The sequence below is a fragment of the Felis catus genome, chromosome D1 (assembly GCF_018350175.1).
Source record: "Felis catus isolate Fca126 chromosome D1, F.catus_Fca126_mat1.0, whole genome shotgun sequence".
NCBI lineage: Eukaryota > Metazoa > Chordata > Mammalia > Carnivora > Felidae > Felis > Felis catus.
In genome coordinates, this window is record NC_058377.1 from 74556736 (window position 1) to 74574113 (window position 17378).

General features: G+C 45.5%; 1 long non-coding RNA gene across 1 annotated transcript; it reads right to left on the minus strand.

Moving 5' to 3' along the window:
• Positions 1 to 380: 380 nt before the first annotated feature.
• On the minus strand, positions 381 to 17252 carry LOC123380531. The gene is made up of 5 exons (XR_006586435.1): positions 16679 to 17252; positions 14976 to 15197; positions 4882 to 5107; positions 1748 to 1798; positions 381 to 1559 (listed from the first exon to the last, which is right to left on the minus strand). It is a non-coding gene; the product is annotated as an uncharacterized LOC123380531 (long non-coding RNA).
• Between the last annotated feature and the right edge of the window lie 126 nt (positions 17253 to 17378).

Genomic DNA, 17378 nt, shown 5'->3' on the forward strand with positions numbered 1-17378 from the left:
CCCCTAGAAAATTTATTTTTAATAAAAGTAGTCCTTGGTGGCTCAGTCAAACACCTGACCCTTGATTTCAGCTCAGGTCATGATTTCACGGTCTTAAGATTGAGCCCCTGTGTGGGGCTCTGTGCTGAGCATGGAGCCTGCTTGGGATTCTCTCTCCCCCCCTCTCTCTGCCCCTCCCCTGCTCGTGCTCCCCCCTCCCTCTCTCTCAAAAAAAAAAAAAACTTTTAAAAAAGCAGTCTTTTATCCCACCCCTTTCCATCCCCCCCCCCCCCCAGTGGCAACCTCCCTCATCTCTTCTGGATGCTTCCACAGTATTCATGTGTCTTTATAATTGCTGTTTTTGTTTTTACTCTAATTATAATAACAGGAACTGACACATGTAAAGTGCTTAATAAATGGTAGCTTTAATGTCAGAAATCATCAAAGCAACCCAATGAGGAAAATATTATTATTCTCTTGATGAGGAAACCTGAGCTCCAGAGAAGATGTTACTTTCACGAGATTTCACACCTTGTAAGTGGCCGGAGTCAGGATTCAAATCCAGAGCCCAGGTCTTAACCACAGTGATTTATGTATCACCTGCAACCATAGTTTTGAAAACTGCCAGGTTGGAATGTGGCATAGTAGAACTTGCTAAGAATAAAGGAGGTAAGGCGTGGTGACGATGGGGACCCAGATTTAGCGGGAGGCCTTAGAATACGGTTGCCTGATAAATTACCTGACACCTAGTTAAATTTGGATTTCAGATAAACCATGCATAGTTTTTAGCAATAAGTAGGTACCAACCAAAAAGTTATTGGTCGTTTATATGAAATTCATATTTAACTAGAGGTCCTGATTTTTTTATTTGGGAACTAAGGGCATGATTCCAACTGGGAGTTAAACCCCCAGCGTGGAGCCTGCAACTAGAGCATCTGCGAGGAACTGTGGTAAATCCAACCCCTGTCACTAGGCGGCAGTAGAGAACCGAGCAGGACAGGGGGAGGGACTACAGGTGTGTGCAGAGCAGGTCTAGGGAAGGGCCTTGTGACTGCCAAGGATCTCAAATCAAACCACAAAAGAAGAAACAGGCAGGTCACAGAAAGAACAGCTTATGCATGACTAATAAACGTGAGAAGAGGCTGAATCCCATTCATAATTAAATGAGTAAACCTAATGAGATGTTTCCCACCTCTCAAATTTGGCAAAAATAAAAATATCAAAAGGATTAGTAACACTCAGTGTTGTGAAAGTGTGAGGAAATACTATGTGAGTGGAGACTGATGCATCATCTTTGGATTAATATCAAAATCAAAAATGCATGCTGCCTTTAGCCAGTGATTTAGCTCTTTCTTAGGGATTTATCAAACAGCTTTGCTCATACGCAGACATTCATTGTTGTATTAGCCAAAACCTAGGACCGCCTAAATATCTACCCAATGGGGACTGATTAACACGTGGTAACATATCCAGGTAATGGGATACCATGCAGCCATTTAATGAATGGTGTAGATCTGTGGTATATACATCTGTTGGTGAGCAGCACACATACACTGATGAGGAAAGAATTCCAGGATATTCTGCCAAGTGAATAAAGCAAGAGGAACATCATCATACATAGTTTTTCCAGTTTGTGTGTAACGGAGAGGGGAGGGAGGAGACCGATTTATAAATTCATTGAACATTTTGTAAGGATATCCAAGAAACCATCCACAATGGTTCTCCCTGGGGAGGGAGGCAGGGGGTGAAGGATGGGAAGGAAACTTACTGTGCACTCTTCACCTCCTCCTTCTTCTTCTTTACCACAGACAGGTATTACCTTAGAAATTTAAAATAAAAAAGAAGTTTGAAAAAACAGAGAATGTCAGTGTTAGACTAACAGAAAGAAGGAAAAGTATCCAAAAAAATAAGATGGAGAAAGAAATGGACTCAGCCTTGGGGTGCCTGTGTGGCTCGGTTGGGCGTCAGACTTCGGCTCAGGTCATGATCTCACGGTTTGTGAGTTCGAGCCCCGTGTCGGGCTCTGTGCTGACAGCTCGGAGCCTGGAGACTGCTTTGGGTTCTGGGTCTCCTCCTCTCTCTCTGTCCCTCCCATGCTCATGCTCTCTCTCTGTGTCCCAATAATAAATAAACGTTAAAACAATTAAAAAAAAAAGAAATGGACTCAGCCTCTGGGGTTGGAGTGAGTCATCAGGCAGTAGCAAGCTGGGCAGGTCTGTCCAGAACACCTAGAAAAAAACCTTTGGTTTCCAGGACGCCTGGCCTGGCCTCCCTTGGCGTAAGCTGGGAAGATGCTCACAGTTTCAGGACTCAAGAAGCTGCTGGGGGGTGGACCCTGCCCACTGGCCCCTTCTCGGGCAGCTCAAGGATAAGATGACATTCATAAAAACTTTAGGTGAGCGAGGCCAGCACAGGGCAGGGCCTGAAACCTCTTTTCACCTGAGTACCTTTCTTCAACTAACACAATCTTGGACATCACTTACATTTTAAATTTCACGAAGAGTTCGTGGTCAGCTTAGCCACTCAGGCTAGAAGATGAACAGTAGCAAGAAAAGAAATGCAGGGGGGCCTGAGGTATGGGCAGTGCTAAGGGAGGGAAACAGGAAGAAGTTTAGTCCAGGAGACAGAGTTTAGAATGAGAACAGTGGGTCTCAAAGTGTATACTCCAGACAGGGCCCTAAACATTGAAAAACATAGACTCTACCTCCTACCACTTAAGTAATTGAGAAATAAAAAGGTATATGCGGCGCCTGGGTGGCTCAGTTAGTTAAGAATCTAACTTCAGCTCACGTCATCATCTCACGGTTCATGGGTTCGAGCCCCGTGTTGGGCTCTGTGCTGACAGCTCAGAGCCTGGAGCCTGCTTTGGATTCTGTGTCTCCCTCTCTCTGCCCCTCCTCTGGTCACACTTTCTCTCTCTCTCTCTCTCTCTCTCAGAAATGAATAAATGTTAAAAACATTTTTTTAACAGGTATGGAAGTCCAGCAAAGTTCTGAATTTTCCCATTGTGATGACTCTGATCTTTTAAATACCAAACATAAAATTCTTTTCTAACGTTTCTGCTTCCCTTATTTGCTGAACTTGTGCTTTAGTCTCTCCACTGGATAACTCCTCGCTGTCTGCAGACTACTGGTATTAAAATCATCTGGCTTTTTGATGGCTACATCCGTGCTACTAAATGGGAAGCTCTAGAGGTGGGTCCAGGAAAGTGAATTTTCACCAGATGAAGAAATAAAAGCAATAATAAATATGGTCATAGCTGGTCTCCAAGGTGCCTCCATGACTTTCGCCTCCTGATATTCACACCCTTGTCTAGTTTCCTCCCACATTGTACCGGGGCCAGCATATGGCAAAAGTGAAGCCATGTCACTTCTGAGATTAGGTTATGAATGATTTAGGCTTCCATCTGGAGTGTCCACTTTCCTTCTCTTTCTTGGATCTGTCACTCTGGAGAACCCAATTTCTGTGTTGTGAGCAGCCCTGCAGAGAGGCCCAAATAGCAAGGATAAGAAGCCTCTGTCCTGCGATGAATGGATAAGGAAGATGTGAGACACACACACACACACACACACACACACACACACACACACACACACACTGGAGTATTACTCGGCACTCAAAAAGAACGAAATCTTGCCATTTGCAACTACGTGGATGGAACTAGAGGGTGTTATACTGAGTGAAATTAGTCAGAGAAAGACAAGTATATGACTTCACTCGTGGAATTTAAGATACAAAACAGATGAACATAAGGGAAAGGAAGCAAAAATAATATGAAAATAGGGAGGGGAACAAAACATAAGAGATTCTTAAATACAGAGAACAAACTGAGGGTTGCTGGAGGAGTTGTGGGTGGGGGGATGGGCTAAATGGGTGAGGGGCATTAAGGAGGGCACTTGTTGGGGTGAGCACTGGGTATGATATGTAGGGGGTGAATCCTGAAATCATTATTGCACTACATCTAACTAACTTGGATGTAAATTTAAAAAATTAGAAAAAAAAGGAGCCTCTGTCCCACTAAGAACTGAAACTTGCCAGCAACCAGGTGACAGGTTGGGAGTGTGTGATGAGTATGGAGATGACTATTGTCCCAGGCCACCAGCTGACATCTTGGCAAAAACCTCATGAGAGACTCTGAGCCAGATTTCTTTATCTCTGCTAAGCCACTTCTGGATTCCTGATCCTTAGAAACAGTGAGATAATCCAGGTCTATCTTTTTCAGCTGCTAAGTTTAGGGATCATTTGTTAAGCAGAAATAGATAACTAATACAAGTACCATTTGTTGAAAGCTTACTATGTATCATGTTCCTTCCAAGTGTTCAACAAACTTTATTCCACATGAATTTCTCAACACATTTGTGAGGTAAGAATTATCAGACCCATTTTACAGGGGAAGAAACTAAAGCTCGACACCAGGGCTGACATACCACAATTGTGTATATAAAGCTCAAAAGAGAATATCCAAAATGTTAAGGCGAAATATCACAAACTAGTACTCTAACTTATAATTTTATATATATATATATATATATATATATATATATATATATATATATATTTACCAGAACCGTGCTTGGGTGCAATAATTATCAGAAAAAAATTTATATTTCTTGCAAAAAATGCACTCCCAAATGTCCTCAGAGGAGCTGAATTAGTTGACCATAAAGCATAATGTTTTCCATTTAGATTTTGGAGCATTCCTGCCAAATGCCGCGTTTTAAAATTTAGGCACAACGAACACTAAGGCAGCCTTTCTGACAATTAATTGCCATTAAAGCAGTTTCCCTCTTTTGTGAGTTTGTTTACTTATTTGCGTCAATAAAATCACGCCATCAGCACGAATGACCGAAAGGAAAAAAAAAAAAAAAAAAAAAAAAGGCCAAGAGCATTTAAATGACTTACATGGATTCTCACAGTGGTTAGTTGACTTGCTAAGCCCGGAATGGAGCCTGGGCCTTTAGACACCTGCACTGGGGCCAATGACTACAGCTTGAGGTTTTCTCTCTTTACTTGGTGAGCTCCTATGCGGTTCCATGCATTCCAGGCATATACGCAAGGTGGGGCTGGGCTGCAGGTCCTGAAGGCGCCTTGGATGTCAGTGTAGACTTTACCAGCTGCATGACGTGACCTTTGGGAGGAGAGAGGGAAGCTGTGGCTTAAGGAGCTGAATGTTATTGGACCCCTCCCACCAGCTCCTCCCCCTGTGCTCATTTCTGCTGCGCTGGGAAGCAGCAGAACAAGCAGGGAGTGTGAGAACCATCTACACCTGACATCAAATCCTGGCTCTCCCAGTTTCTTGCTGTGTGATCTTGGACTAGCCACGTGGCCTTTCTCTACCCGAGCTCCTTATTTTCACTAATGAATTAATGCATTCAGGCAATGACACGTCTAGTTCAAAATACTTATTGAGAACTTACTAGGCATAGAATTACGTAGTGGACAAAACAAAGTCCCTTATCTTCAAGAGCGTTCATTTCAGCAGATGTGGAGGGTCGTTGGGGAGGCAGACAACAGGAAAACTCATAAATTATGTCGCGTGGGGATGGTTGTAGGTGTCATTAAAGACAATAAAAAGAGGGTAACATGACAGAGTGACTGGGGTGCTGCTTATCTGTAAAAGGAGATGGTAATTCCTACTTTACAGGGTTGATCTAAAGATTACATAAGATGTAACATATGAAGCGCTCGGTGTTGTGCCTGAGACAGAGTACTATAATGGTAACAATTATTGAGTCCTTGTTATGTAATAGACACCATTCCAAGTAGCACAGCTATATTAACTCATGTAATCACCTGGTCTTAGGGATGAGCTAAGGCACAGTTATGTTGCATTACTTTCCTAAGGTCAGATAGTAAACAGATAGTAGAGTTGGAACACGAACCCTAACATTCCGACCTCAGAGCCTATGTTTTCAATGGGTTTGCTAGACGTCAGTGGTTCTCTCTGCCTTCTATAACTTGATTTATGGAAGATGGAGGGACCCAGAGCGGGGCATATTCAATTTTGTTGGAGGTGGGGGGCTGGAGGCCAGGTGGGACCTAGGGCAGCTTGTGGAGCAAATGCAAGGACATCTGGAGAGTGAGTAACCATGTGACCTGGTGATGCAAGTAGATGACAAAGAAGTTGACAGCTGAGGATAATGAAGTCATGAGATACTGGGACGAAGAGGGTGTTTAATTAGCTCAGGCTGCTGTCACACAATACCATAGACTAGGTCACGTAAACAATAGATGTTTCGTTTCTCGCAGTTCTGGAGGCTGAAGTCTGAGGTTAGGGTGCCAGCACAGTTGGGTTCTGCTGAGTACTCTCTTCCTGGCTTGCAGACTGTTGTCTTCTAGCTGTGTCTTCAACGTGGCAGAGAGAGAGGACAACCTCTCTGGCGTCTCTTATGAGGGCACTAATCCCACCATGATAGCCTTACCCTCATGACCTCACCCAACCCTAATTACCTCCCAAAGGCCCCATCTCCAAATACCATCACATTGGGGGTTAGGGCTTCATTATAAAAACTTGGAGAGGCATACAATTCCGCCCATGGCAGAGGGGATGGACAGGACCTATGGAACTTATTGCCAGAATCTAGATCCACAAGGCTTTCATGGGCAGGAATCTAACAGAGATTAAACATAATAGGAGAAAGGCCAAGCCCTGGATTTGAGGGGAAAAGTTGCAAAGTCAAAGACTGGAAGAAAATATTTTGGATTTAATTAACAACAAGTTCAGCCCAAGCAGGTAGGGCAATGTGGCCACCAAAAGAGCTGACCTTTCTCCTCTGGCCAGATGCAGACATTCTTGGGACAACATTATATTTGGGCACTCCTACAACACAGTCCTAAGATGTTTTAGGAAGAGCTGTAGTATGGGGTCTCCCTACCCCTAGCACCTCAAAACAAATCCTTCTATCTGCAAACCTCTTCCCCAGGTATTTTCAAACAGACTGTCAGCTTATTATTTGTCGACTTTCCGAAGTGTGGACGTATTAATTTTTAACTATGTGTTACATAATGTGCCACTGTATACTAGGTCTTTGTATGATAATAGACAGCAGGACTTAAAATTTAAGAAAAATACCTGAAATTTTAATTTGAGAAAATTACAGTTAAGAACAAGCCCAGGATTATTTTATTTTAGTGGTACGAAACCACTTTCAGGTCAGTTCACAGAACATTTAGGAATCCCTGGAGTCCTGCAGGGACACTGTTTGAGAGCCATTACTTTACAATCGTCTCTATTCTTTTTTTTTTTTTAATGTTTATTTATTTTTGAGAGAGAGAGAGAGACAGAGACAGAGCAGGAGTTGGGGAAGGGCACAGAGAGAGAGGGAGACACAGAATCCGAAGCAGGCTCCAGGCTCTGAGCTGTGGGCACAGAGCTCGCACTCACGAACCGTGAGATCATGACCTGAGCAGAGGTTGGACGCTTGACTGACTGAGCCACCCGGGTGCCCCTAATCATCTCCATTCTTGTCAACAACGTCACCGCCTCATTAACTGTGGACTTTTTCCCTCTGGCCACAATAACCAGTCCTTCCCCTTCTCTCTCTTCATCATTTCCCCCTGACCTTCATCATTTCTAATTCTCCTCCCTCCATGGGACCCCGACGGGCTATATGGCATGTATACTCAAACATTCATTCATTCATTTATCCAGCAAGTATTTTTGAGAACCTACTATGTGCCAGGCTCTATGTTAAAAACTGATGGTACAACGAGGGCCAGAACCAGGCATGGTCTCAAGTCTTATGGGACTTCTAGTCTAGTCAGGGAGAAGATCAGCAGGTCCAATTAATTATGCTCATGATTTTAAATTGAGATGACATCTACGAAAGGACAAATTGAGGGGCGCCTGGGTGGCTCAGTGGGTTGAGCGTCTGACTTCAGCTCAGGTCATGATCTCAGCGCGGAGCCCCTGTTTCAGATCATCTGTTCCTCTCTCTCTCTCTCTCTCTGCCCTTCTCCTGCTCACGCACACTCTCTTTCTCTCAAACATAAATTAACTTTAAAAACGACAACAACAACAACAAACCATCTCTCCATAAGTGAGTGGATAAACAAATGGCAGTGCGGCCGTAAATGGAATATTATTACAAACAAACAAAGAACAAATTGATACAGGTGTGAAAAGGGCAAATACCAAAGGCTGCTAATAAACAAGTTTGGTCACCTTTATTCGTAAAGTTACAGAATCATAAGGTAGAGAAGTCATAGGGAGATAATTATCACAAGTTGGGGGGTGAATTCAAAGTCTTAGGATAAACACAGTATATAACTGAGTAAATAACCCAGTTTCACAGCACAAACATTGTAACAAAAGTAGTTTCCTATAAATATATTTATGGTCTCAAGGTTGTTAGTCAGCAGTCCTTGAAACCATTAAAACCAACCTGTCCTATTATAAAAGTCATTTGATAGTAAACAAAAAACTCAAGTTTATAATGACAGGATATAAATAAATATAGGTTTAACAGAAACTTTACGGTAACTGACACATCAGTATTCTCCATGCTTTTCGTTATCCAAGATGTAAGGCCAGCTAAGCTCTTTATCTCCAAGCGCCTATGTCCACAGTCTTAGAAGATTCCTCACTGGGGCACCTGGGTGGCTCAGTCGGTTAAGCATCTGACTTCAGCTCAGGTCATGATCTCATGGTTCATGAGTCTGAGCCTGTCATCGGGCTCTCTGCTCTCAGCACAGAGCCTGATTTGGATACTCTGACTCTCCCTCTCTCTGCCCCTCACTCGCTCTTGTGCACGTGTGCTCTCTCTCTCTCATTCTCTCTCTCCCTCCTCCCTCTCTCAAATATAAACAAACATTTAAAACAATCATCTCTCAACCCTCTACTGCCACTACTCCGACTTACATCTTTTCCAACTTTCTCCTGAGCTACTAGGACAAGCTTCCTGATTGTTCTCTTTGCCCCCAGTATTGACGGTGCCATCCCACTCTCCATACTGGTTGCTTTCAAAAAATGAGCTTTCTACAGTGAAAAACTGTTCGTTCACCCCCATCTGCAAATCTTCACGGCTCTCCCTGGACTTGATCATGATTTGAAACTTCTTGGCAGTGCAAGCCCGGCACAATCCAGTGCCCAGACACACACCTCTTCCTGCGTCATTTCCCACCACCCGCCCTGGCACCCTATGCCCCAGACGTACCTAGTCACACTCTGTCCCACCTTTATGTCTTTGCACATATCCACTGTTCTGCCTGGTAGACCTGGCTTAGTCTCCAAGCCCTGGGAAACCTTCTCAGACATCTGCGGCTGCGGCTGTGGGTAGTGTAAGTTACCCTTCGGTTAACCCTTTCTTTGGTGCCTCTTTCATCACGAGTCCCTGCAGCTATTTATTGATTTCTATGCTTGTATCCAGCACAGAGGTGCTCAGACTTCAGTGTGCATATGAATCCTTTGGGGAGCTCATTAAAACACGGATGCCGGAGCCCCACCCCAAAGCTACCGAGGCAGAACTCCTGCGTGAAGTTCCGTCATCTGTATGTTTAATAAGCTTCCCAAGTGACTCTGATGCACTGCAAAGCTTGGGAATGTTGAGAAGTCCCACTTCTCTTAGGAAAAGACTGTTGCCTAAGTCACTGCAGGCAGATAAATGCCCCCCCCCACCGCCCCCCAGAGGAGGGTAAGCACTATATACCGAGCACTTATTTAGATCAGGTACCTTATTTACTTTTCTCATTAAACTCCCACAAAAACTCTCTAAGGGAGCTACTCATTTCTCCAAAGGAAATGGAGACTCAGAAAGATTAAACCATGTGCCCAAGAGAAACTGGGTGGTGCTGCTGCCCTCCAGAGCTGCTTCTATGACATCCACACTGCCGTGGCCAGTGCCTCTCTCTCTCTCTCTCTCTCTGCGTCATTTTTCATGGTGCCCAAATGCCTGCTGCTGGCCTAGAAGAAATGGGAAAAATATAAGTAATATGGCCCTGTTCACTAAGCTGAAGTCTATTTAAAGGATTGGCCTCAATTCTGAGATTTTCTTTTTCTTATTTTAGGGTTAAAATGCTTTTTTTTTCCTTTACAAAGTGATGGTGATAGCATTTGTTTTCCCTTTTTTAGTCTTTACGCGGCAAAATAAAAAATTGGCAACCCTGGTTCAGTGTCCTTTTTTCTTAAATTAGACTTGTTCTGGAAATCCTTAAATGTGGCACTGCTGATTTTAATGCAGTCTTCCTTCTTCAGTGTGAGCCTGTTTCCCTGGCTCATCCTGCAGCAAGTGGAGATCACTCATAACACTTCTCTGCACAGTGGAGTTTTGGATATTGTTGCCCAGTGGGATAGGTATGTGTCCGTGTGTGTCTGTGTTAGTAACGGAGAAGAATGGGCAGATTTTTCAGGGATGGGAGAACTGCTCAGCATCCCCACTTGACTGCTGCCTTCCCTCCCTTTCTGAGCCTGGCTAAGTGGGGTGGGGGGTGGGAGTGGGGAGCCATTACGGTCGGGGGTGGGAAGAGGGGCATGGGCACAATTCTAGCTCTTTTGTTTTGCAGTCTAAACCCTATTGTAATATATGAGCACAACATGCTCCCAAAGCCCTCTCTTGTCCTGATGGGGGGCAGGAAGCCGAGCTGGAATAGGAAAGGGTTTGGAGAGGGCTGAGGTAACACAAATAATTCTCTTGGCCCCTGCGCGGGGTGCCTCAACCTCGCTGCCTTTGCCCTGGTCCCATTAGGAGGAATCCCCTGGAGAAAGGCCAACCAGTCACTGTTGTCCCTGCCCAATTTTCTGGTTTAGGGAGATCTGAGGAGAGGAGGCAGCATGGAAATGGGAAGCTGAGGCCATGGTCATTACGTTGGCCGTTCCCCCTAGACTGTGAACTCCATGAGGACAGGGAAGGTCTGTTTTGTTCATGTCTGTGTCCCAGATACGGCCTGGCCCATTGTAAGCGGTTAATAAATACCAGTTACATGAATGAATGGTTGTATCTGAGTCGGGTAACAGAAGAAGGGCCTGGGCAGGGGACATCATCTGTTTGGGAAGATGGGGTCTTTGAGAGGAAGAGACAGGAGGGTCTGCTCTGGCCTGTTACCCTAAGACTGTTCCTCAGGCACTGGTGTTAAGGGGATAATTACTCATTCAGAGTTCTGGGGCTTAATGAGTGGGATCATCTAGGGTTTTTGTGTTTTTTCTTCAAAGACTATCCTCTTGCTCAAACCCCAGATAGTTCTCCTTTCTTGTTTCTACTTCCTCATATTAACATCCCAACAAGGAAGAAGGAACAACACAAAAAAAAACAACAACCCTGAGAGCGTAGGGTCTGGATGGAGAGGGAAGGTGATGGACTGAGGTTGGTGAGACAGCTGAACTTGGGTGACCCCAACGTAGGACTGACTAAAACATTTGAACTTCACAGAGCTAGGGACTCTAGAAGCTTGGGTGTTTGAGGTCATCCAATCCCATACACCCAATTGAAATCAGGGATCCCTCCTGGGGCATCTCTGGTATTGAACCACATTAGGAGACCCTTGGTTTGGTAGCTTTATAGTCAGAGAAATCCACTTAGGTGTCAAGGCCTCATGATGCCCTTGTCAACAGACAAAGAAAAGGAAAGAGGAGTAAAAACCCAGGTGTGTCTGTCCCCAAGACCAGAAGTCAACCAAAGAGCTCAGAATGTCCTTAGGGACACTGACCCACATACTATCTCAAGACAGCATTAAAGTTTAGCCCTGAGTGGGGCACCTGGGTGGCTCAGTCAGTTGGGCGTCAGACTTCGGCTCAGGTCATGATCTCACAGTCTGTGAGTTCAGGCCCCACATCAGGCTCTGTGCTGACAGCTCGGAGCCTGGACCCAGCTTCTGATTCTGTGTCTCCCTCTCTCTCTGCCCCTCCCCTGCTCACACTGTCTCTCTCTGTCTCTCAAAAATAAATAAATGTAAAAAAAAAATTTAGCCTTGAGTGACTGGAAAGATGAGTCCTGCTAAAATCTTTGTCTTTTTTCTAAAGGCTCCAGGAGCAGACACTGCATCATGGGCTACACCAGCAACTCCAGGGCTCACCTGCCAGGCCCAAGTGGGCTCCATCATGACAGAGGCATTCTGGAATGGATGTCTTCACAGGAAGGGTGACACCGGGATTTTTTTTTTTAACGTTTATTTATTTTTGAGACAGAGAGAGACAGAGCATGAACGGGGGAGGGGCAGAGAGAGAGGGAGACACAGAATCGGAAGCAGGCTCCAGGCTCTTGAGCCATCAGCCCAGAGCCCGATGCGGGGCTCGAACTCACAGACCGCGAGATTGTGACCTGAGCTGAAGTCAGATGCCCAACCGACTGAGCCACCCAGGCGCCCCAACACTGGGATTTTGTATTCCTAGGCTGACTCCTGTAAGCAGAGAAGGACCTGTACGAATGCCCTGGGCTGGGATTGGGGGAGTTGAACCTCATACAGACCATGAGTTGATGAACCACCCAGTCAGGAATGGAGATGAGTCATTGTCCTCTGTCTTCAAAGTTTTTGACCTACCACAATGGGGAAGAACTACCATCGGCCATGTGTCCTAGAAGGAGGCGTCCAAACACAAATCCGCATATCATCTGTGTCTGGGTGTGTCTGTCTCTTTCCTTGTGAGTGTACTTGGCCATGGGTGTATCTGGGTACAGCCAGATACATCCTCAGCATATCTTTTCACCTGCATGTTTGTTTCTTTTCTGGTTCTCCTTTTTTTCCCCTCTTAAATATCAGGTCCCTCGGGGCTTGGTCTGGTCCGTCTTCTCTACTCTCTCAAGACCTCTCCCTGGTTAATCACATCCACATACCTACAGTACGGCTATGAATTCCAAATCTATATCCCTATCTTCACCTTGATCCTGAGCCCCAGATTTGTATCCAGGTCCTCCCAAATATGCACTTGGCTGACACACATTCAACTTGCTTCTAACAACTCACCAATGACCCCACAGTGTTATCAGAACTTCTGAACTTGTCACACCCTCCTGAACACCTCTTCACTGGTATCTAATTTTCTTCCCTAGATTTACAGGTGGGACAGGAGTGGGATGGGATTTGGTAGGGTGGCTCTGAGAGTTGGCTAAAAGGTAAACAATTTAGAGCTGGATGACAATGCCACGTGGAGTCAGCCAGGTGAGAACAAAGTATCCTGTTGCAAAACCACAGGAATCAGAGCTACTGGGTTAGCTAAGCCCCACAGGAGAAAGCGAGGCTAGCCCAGAATGATGGTTGGTCACCATTTCTATGCGTTATCCATGTTTCTGGTGTGTAAGAGCTGGGAACAATCAGAGAAGCTAAGGGACACAAGACACCTAGCTTACTGTCATCTATAGATCGAGACCAAACTCTTCTGCAGAATATCCCTATCCTTTGTGACCTGGATCATGCTTACTTCTACAGGCTCACTCTTTCCACTTTTCCAGCTTATGCCAGTACTACAGGCATTTCCTAGAGTTCAGTGTGTCTTTTGGGCTCCTATGTTCATGTGCCATTGCCTTTGCTAGAACGTTATTTCCATTGATGTTTACTCAGTAAAGACCAATTCAACCTTTTGGAGTTAGCCCCAGTTCCTCAATGCCTCCAGGCACAACGAGTGATTCTGACATCCTTCTAATGTCACCTAAAACATACCTTTATACCTAAATTATTTCAATTGCCACACTACATAATAATCATTTACTTGCCTGCCTGAACTGAACTGTGTGCTCTACAAGAACAGAACCTATATCTTACTGCAGTTTTCAGCCCCCAGCATCTAAATAGTGGATCGTACATACTTGCAGCCCAGTAAACATTTGTTGGATGGATGAATGAATGGGTGAATGGACTTACACTCTTACAGGGGAGATAGACAAGTAAAGAAAAAAGTTACAAAATTGTGAGGAAAAGACCATGCTAACAGGTCATTTTGGGTACAGAAAGGAAGGGATGCCTGATTTCAGGCCCCTATCCCACTTTCTGTTCCCTGTAATATGCAATTCAACACAAAAACACTAAACGGTAAAATAAAATTTTATTTAATTTATTTTCTTTAAAATTTTTTTAATGTTTATTTATGTTTGACAGAGAGAGACACAGCATGAACGGGGGAGGGGCAGAGAGAGAGGGAGACACAGAATCCGAAGCAGGCTCCAGGTTCTGAGCCGTCAGCACAGAGCCTGGCGTGGGGCCGGAACTCACAGACTGAGAGATCATGACCTGAGCCAAAGTTGGACGCTCAACCGACTGAGCCACCCAGGCGTCCCAATTAATTTATTTCCTTAAGTAGGCTTCACGCCCAGTGCAGAGCCCAACTCGTGGCCTGAAGATCAAGACCTGAGCTGAGATCAGGAGTCAGATTCTTGGGGCGCCTGGGTGGCTCAGTCGGTTAAGCGTCCAACTTCGGCTCAGGTCATGATCTCACGGTCCGTGGGTTCGAGCCCACATCGGGCTCTGTGCTGACAGCTCAGAGCCTGGAGCCCACTTCAGATTCTGTGTCTCCCTCTCTCTCTGCCCCTCCCCTCCTCATGCTCTGTCTCTCTCTTTCCCAAAAATAAATAAAAACGTTTAAAAAATTTTTTAAAAAGTCAGATGCTTAACCGACTGAGCCACCCAGGTGCCCCTAAACTTTTATTTTTGAAACAAACAAGAAGTCTTATCCATAGACATGAAATTGCATAAGCTCCTTCTTTTTGGGAAGGGGGCATCACCTTTGCTTTGTTGGCAACTGTATCAGTCCAGGTGCTTGTACACTCAAGAATACAACAGAAGAGGGGTGCCTGGGTGGCTCAGTCAGTTAAGCGTCCAACTTCGGCTCAGGTCATGATCTCGCAGTTCATGAGTTAAAGCCCTGCCTTGGGTTCTGCACTGATAGCTCAGAGGCTGGAACCTGCTTTGAATTCCGTGTCTCCCTCTCTCTCTGCCCTTCCCCCGCTCATGGTCTGTCTCTCTCTTTCTCAAAAATAAACATTAAAAAAAATACAACAGAAGAGAATGTAATGACTCTTAGCAGAGATGTGGGCAGGGTTAAGGAAAACAGTTAAGGCTGGAGAGGCACCTACCTAAAGACCAGCAACAGCAGGGAGAGGTTGCCATCCCTAAGTCTGAGGTCCAGCGCAGGAGCCTGGAGGTGTAGCCATGGAGAAGCACAGCCATTGCCAGAACTTCAGCTCAGCTCAGCAAGCTGGTGAGGGGGAACCCCACCCACACTTTCCTTCCACCTTCAGATCTGCCTCTGACTCTCATGAGCCAAGCTCAGTCAGAAGCCAGAGGGCAAGTGAGACCTGGAAATAGAGTTCATAGAGGTCAGTTTCCAGGGGTAGGGTAGAGAAGGGCCGAGAATGGAACTGGGTAGTGAGAGGACAGAGAATAACCAGCATTGGGGGACATGCCCCTGCTTTGCATGTGACCCATATATATGATTATTGCCTATTGAGTAATCAAGCATTGGCTCAGGCCCTGCAGATGACATTTCTAGGTCTTATGTAATTGGGTATTTGGGTATCCAAGCTTATCAAGATCTGTGCCACTCAATTAGTAGGTCTGGGGTAGGACAAGGTATGTACGTTTTTAAAAAGTTTCCCAAGTAATTTTGACAGGTCTCGCTCGTTAAGAACCACTTTTATAGTCCCATTCTCTCATGTTTATCACAGGGAAACTAACATGAAGAAAAATGAAAAGTGCCCTGACTCAGCCATGCTCTGAGAACTATCCCTTAGGTGACAATAAAGAGTTTGGCTGGAAAACTGAAATGTCTGCACATATCTTCTAGCCCTATTTCTCCATTTTCTGATGAGGAAACACAGGCTCCAAAGATGGAATGATGTGCCCAGTTACACAGCTAGGGAGTCACAGAGATTTACATAGCTAGTAAATCACTAGCACTAAGTACAGTATTGGTAACTCTCAATCCAATCTTTTTCCTAGGCAGGACACTGCAGGAAGGAGTGTGTGTGTGTGTGTGTGTGTGTGTGTGTGTGTGCGCTGCACCAAGTCCCCAGGGCAGCAATTCTAGTTTCCCATTCTGGTAAGGTAGGTCTCCCCACAGACCCTGACTGGGGATAAAGCAGGGCAGGCAGAGTTCACTGCCCACTGAGGCTCTATGCAGAAGGGGCCTGGAGGGGATGGGGGAAGGCTGTGGGTGACCCCCAATCTCAAGTCTTGATTCTCACCCTATTGCCGCTGGCTCTGAATCTCTGGTTGTCAATTCCATCACTGAAAGAGGGCTCCTCCCCACTCCAAGTGGGTGTCAGGTCAGCACAGGCTTTGGGGAAAGCTGGGCAGGTCCCAAAAGAGAAAGAGGCCCATTGTGGGAGGCTCACAGAAGGTAGACTATAGGCTTCTCCTGGCCCAGCATGAGGTTGGGGTCCAGCACTAGGGCCTTAGTGTCATCCCAGGATGTTTAAAACTCCTTGTTGGCTACTCATTAGGGCTAATTAGGGCTGCTTACTCCCTCCCACCCAACCCGAGTCCCCAAAGCCTGGCACACAGCTACTTCCCTCCTACTGCAGGTCAAAGACCCCTGGTCATACTTTAAGAAGTATCTGAAATCTCTGTCTTCAGGAAGCCTCTTGGACTTGTATTTCCTGACACCAACAGCCCGCACGTCCCCATGCTACACAACACGTTGGGCTTGGGAGGAAACTTACAGATTATGCATTCATCTTATATATAAGGAGATCAAAGCCAGAGAGGGGAAGTGATTTACCAATCACACAGCATGCAAGTGGCAAAACTGGGACTAGATTTCAGTCCATTTGCATACCTGTCCACCCATGTAATTCCCATGATTCTGATGAGACTTGGTTCCAAATGTGCCTGTGTACCTTTAGTCTGTGTAATACAGACATTAAATTTGCTTAAGCTGGATTTTTGAGAAAGTTAGTATACTCCTTCGGGTCCTTAAGTATGCTCAGGTCTGCCTGTCAAGTCATTCTGGTATGTTCTCGTGTTACTGTCTTCTCTGAGCTATGAGAGGCATGTGCCCAAGAGCAATTAAGTATCGGTGCTCCGGAGGCTGCTGCGTGCCTGTATATGTGTCCCTGTTTTTACCATGAGGGATGGGAGTCCAAATGCAGTTTCTGGGTTTGTGTCTGAGTACTTGTATGATGCCTAAAGGTAATTGTGATTCTGTACATGTTTGTGTATACGTTAGGACTACGAGTCTATGGGCTGCTGTGTGCCTATTTGAGTGTCTCTTTTCAGCTTGAAGATTGTGTGTACCCTGCCCATTGTGTGTCCTGTAGACGTGTGTGGGTACGCAGTGAAGGTTGTGGGTCTAATCGTAACTATGTCCGTGTGTGCTGCATGTTTAAAGACGGGAGGGAATCGCCTTGTATCCCCAGGGTTAGGAGAAGATGTGTGTGGCCGCATGTACACTACAGAAATGTGTTTGTCTCTCGACCGAGTCAAGCTCGGTCCTCGTCCAGGGCCTGGGGGGGTCACGGTCACGTTCTGGGATGCCT